Source organism: Alligator sinensis, unplaced genomic scaffold (assembly GCF_000455745.1).
Source record: "Alligator sinensis unplaced genomic scaffold, ASM45574v1 scaffold71_1, whole genome shotgun sequence".
Lineage (NCBI taxonomy): Eukaryota > Metazoa > Chordata > Crocodylia > Alligatoridae > Alligator > Alligator sinensis.
The window spans coordinates 2,137,204-2,142,164 of NW_005841834.1; the positions used below are offsets into that span (position 1 = coordinate 2,137,204).

At 35.7% G+C, this 4,961-nt stretch overlaps 1 protein-coding gene across 1 annotated transcript in view; it reads right to left on the bottom strand.

Annotated features, from left to right (window-relative positions):
- ZFHX4 (zinc finger homeobox 4) overlaps positions 1 to 4,961 on the bottom strand; it is a 181,547-nt gene that overhangs the window by 158,530 nt on the left and 18,056 nt on the right. The gene's annotated exons all lie outside the window — the stretch shown is intronic.

Genomic DNA, 4,961 nt, shown 5'->3' on the forward strand with positions numbered 1-4,961 from the left:
AGGAATGAGAACACAGCAAATGATTTGTGTGTGTGCGTGTGTGTGTGTGTGTGTATTCCTTTTGTTTCCCTTTTAGCTGCTTTATTTGCTTGGTTTTTATTTTCCCCTAATGACAACAAGATAAAGGAAGCTAAAAATTTTAAATATTACAGCCATAGTCACCACAGGCAGAACTCTACTTAGGTTCTCATTTTACCAAGTAAATCAGCTTACTACAAATCTTCCTTGTGTGAAAGCCCTCAGCAGGTAGCTGGCTATCCCTGATTAAGCACCAATCACAATTCTTCCCCACACTTCAGTCACCTCAATGGGCAACGGAACAGAAATTAATATTTACTGCAACCAGTCCCATCATCCTAGGGGACAATCGCATGCACTCAGTTTTTTTCACTGCAAAACGTAATGAACACCATTTCAAATACCATTTTGATGTTATCAATCCTGGTGAGTTGCCCATCTCTCAACCACTGCCTCAATCAACATCTCCCCTAGCTTAACAAATCATACGCAAGCACTACTGATGAAAATCCTTCAATCATTTCTTGCAGGCAGGCATCTAAGACCATAAACTCCCTTTGTTGAGAACAAGATGCACTTTATAAAAGCCATATCAGTGTCTGGCAGCAGGGTAAAGCACCAGAAGAAAGTTGGGCACACATTGGTTGGAAGTCAGCTTTCCTTCATTTTTTGTGAGCCTGCAAGGCTCCAACTACTGTAATAGTAGCCTGATTACAGCTTAAGCTACTCCGAGTCCTTGCAGATCTCTCAGTTTGCAGAACGATGGCACTGTACACAACAGCTGAGTGGTCTGAAACTTTAGTGTTTATTTTCAGCCTATGATATAGGTTCTGTCTTGCTTTTACGCAGCAGGTAAGTAATCTTCATTCTAGTCATAAGTCAGAGTGATAGATCTCATTAATTTTAGAAGAAATGCAGTAGTCAATTTATCAGAAAAGTTTCCAATTAAGTATAAAAGTTTGATTACATCCTGAAAAACTATTGTTTTAGATATTCAAGGCATTAATATTTTCTCTGATCTTTCCATTTATGAGAAAAGGAAAGCCAATATAATTTATAAATGTTGCATTGTCAGACAATATGTAAAAGCTGTATGTATGCTCTACTCCTTTACACCAGTGCTTGGTATGATTTTAGGATTTCAAATCCTTACCTAGGAAAGGCTTCAGTGAAGGTCACTGAGATATTAACTATGGAAGATAGCTGCTTAATTTTTTAAAGTGTAATCAAACTAATCTTGTCAGCTAAATCAGAGAGGAAGTGATCAGTTTAAGGTACATCAGAAGATTTGCATAGATTGAAAATGAATCAAAATTAGTTTTGGTATGTGAGATGCCTAAAATGACAGTCTAATTGCTCCTGAATCAAACATCACAAAGCTTGGTGTGTAATTTTAATCATTGATGAGCTCCAGGTTAATTATGCTCATGGCATGCATGCAATTTAAAAACCCTTTGAAATAATCTGATCACAAAGATCTTGAAAACCTAATAATTTTCTAATTAGTCCAGAGACAAGAATGTTTACCTTTGCATTTGGCAAATCTGCACAAACAGTATGTGCATCCTGAAGTCAGTCAATGCATCCAGCCCATAATCTACTGCTTAGGCCTTGTCTACACAAGCGATACCCCTTTCCCTATGTTAGCACAGTTACTGTGGTATAGCCTCCCTAATGCAAGCACAGTTATACTGGTACAAAAGTATTTGTACTAGTATAATTGATGCCCATCTGGGAATAGGAATAAGCAATTCCAGTATAAAGCAGTTGTACATATAAGTATTTTAGTTTTAAAAATAAACTGACAGTTATACACGTTATACATGTAAAAAAATGTGCAGATCAGGACAGGAAAACAAGTAACAGCAGTGTTTGTAAGCATTGATGGAGTGATTTTTAATATATTAAGATGAAATAACTCCTCGTTCCACAACTATAAAATGCTTAGCCAGGATACCACCTCTTAGTTTTACTAAGTCATTAAAGGGTGAATCAGTGCACCCAGAAGGACCAAATGAAATTGCCTCAAACTATTCTGTCCAGCCTGTAGCTTTTCATTAAAAACATGCAGCTTGAAGAACTATCCATATGCCTGTATACAATAATATTACAGCATTCAGCAAACAAAAAATACTGTCATGGGCATGCACACTGTACTTCAACCAGGCTGGTGTTTAATGTGCATTTAATAATTTTAGACAGATACAAAATGGACTCTGCAGTGTATCATCTCACCCCTCCCTCCCCTCCACAACCCCCCACAGAATAGCTTTGCTGCTGTAATTTCCCATCTTGAAGATTTACCAGGACTAGGCTTGACTTTTAAATCTACCATTCCATAACTAAAGTAAAAAGCAAAACAGCACAGCATGAGTGTCATAATATGTTTTCTGTTGCATTTATTCAAAAACATTAAAATAAACTGCACATTTATAACTATCCGTCTCCTTACATAACTTCAGCGTTAATCAGAGATCTAAACAATTACATCAACCTTCTGATCACAATTGCATAAACAAATGTTCATTTCACTCCAATTAAAACAAATACTAATTCTTTGAACTGATGAGCAAAACACTCAGTGACCATAATGTATATTTTCACATTTCAGCTGTTTACAGTCTTTGTGACCATGTTTGTTATCAGGTAAATTAGATGAAATCATTATACCTTGATGAGGAATTAAAGATTACTGAGATAACTGACTGGCTGTCTGCAATGCATTACTGAATATACATGCTCTTAAAGGTAGTAACATCTTCTATATTGAAAAAAAACCTTCATTCTATGTATGGATCTTTCTATGAAAAATAAATGTCGCTTTAAAAAGTCACAGGAAAAAGACAAAAAATCGTAACGTCTACTACTAAGACAAAACAGGTTTTTTTAATTTCAGAAAAAAACTACATAACAGGTTTCAATTCACTTTACAAACTTAACTACAATTTAACCTGTTCATTTCACTACTCTTTTGTCTTTAAATCCATTAATTTTATAATTTAGGTATCTGTCTAGGTATCTGTCTTGCTCTCTGTCTCTCTCTCTATATATATATCCCTAAAGACATCCACAAGAAAACAAATCTTTCGTGCTATCAGCTGAGTTCACAGAAATACATACCTGCTGGTCTGCTTAGTATTTAAAGTTCTTTCAGTAATTCACAAGGCCACTGACTTTGATCATCTAAATCCTTTTCTCAGAACTAATGGCCAATGTACAGAAAAACTTAAATTGCTAACCTCTGCTTTCCTCCTGGAGAAATCGTTCTCTAAACTCTGCTCTGCTAAATTACAAAAACCCACCTACAACCAGATTTGCTAATGAAAAGGGGGGTGCTTTCTGAACAATAGGAGAATTCCTCTGCATTTAGAATGCAGAGTTCCCATTAGAACAAAGAATCAGAAATGCCAGTTTTACCTCTGTTTTTTAATTGAGATTGTCCCAGCCCTCTTCTACGGTCCAGTGAGACAGTGTTTGTGAAATGATTAAAAAGAACGTGATCTGATCAAGAGGATAGAATAATGGGAAAGGAATGCTAGGTTAGCCACTGTGCTAAGTGCTGGGAAAGAAGACCAAGAGGCTTCTTAGCCTATTGTTTTTATTCCCATCTGCTCTTTAGCCATCCCACTTTGAACACTTTGATTCTTTATTTACTCTGTTAAAAATGGGTTAAAAGTTGTCCACTTACAGCAGAATTTGGAAACAAGTTTTAAAAAAAAAATCTAAAAAAAAAAGAAAATAAATAAAAATCTTTGAATTATATCAAGTTTCCAAAAGGTCATCACTGTCTCTGCTGTGGCCTTTTCCCCATACCAAATCCTCTATCAATATGTCATAGTGAGTTAGGCAAAGACAAAAGAGAGGCTCAGTGTGAAAACTGCACATATATCTAATCCTGACAAAGCAATGAATAGGCCTTCACAAGTATAATTATACTTGTTTATTTGTTGCCACGTACAGAGGACTGATGAAAAAATCCATCAAAGTGGTATTATGCAGACACCAAGGGCTTCTTTTCTTTGGTTGCTAAAGCCACATTGAGGCTTAAATTCCTTATTGTTAAATTCAGAAGAAAGAAAAAAAAAAAAGATTTTGGTTGGACTTTTTTTTCATCAATTGCTGACAGATCTTTTGTGTATAGCGCTATATTATTAGATGCATTAGCTACAGTCTTGCTCAAACTGCTACATCATTTTAGCCCATGCTGCAATCCATAATTATAAACTACTGTACAACAGTACCTTTCAACAGGGTGTGGTAGGCATTTAGCTGACCATGCGTTGAAGAGAATTTTAAATTACTCATTTTCTCATAATCACTCATTTGAAATATCCATATACAAGTAAGCTACCTGTACAAAAGTTTTATAATTACAGTAGGGGTTTTTTTTCCCCTTAGGCTGACAACTGTGGGGAAATAGGATGTAGATCTGTCTAGTATGGGGGTGTCTTTCAGTTTAGCTTGTGTAGTTTATAAGATACACAGTATTATGTGTTACTGTACATCTATCTACCCCACTGTCAGAAACTGGGGTCTAGTGTATAAAGAAAAACCTAAAGAACTAATAAGAATTTAGACAAATGCAGTGTTATGGGCGTTGAAGATATAAAGGAAAATATTCCACAGACCAAACTATTAAGTAGCCATTACACTCTAATAGACCCTAAAATCAAACAACTTAACGAAAGCACATTTTAGGGGAGGGGGAAGAGCCAAATAAGCTTTTTTCCTTACAGGATAGAAATATATCAAAGTAAAAGCAATCTGCATAGTTAATGTCTTTGTGAGCTTTCCAATTTAAAACAGAAAAGCTGTAATTTTTCTTTGCTGGCAATCTGGAAACACTCTGGAGTTAATTACAGCTGATTCGAAGTGAACCACACAAACAAAGACCAGTCTATGTCCAGACAATTATACTGCATTAACCAGCTTAGAGCTTCCTG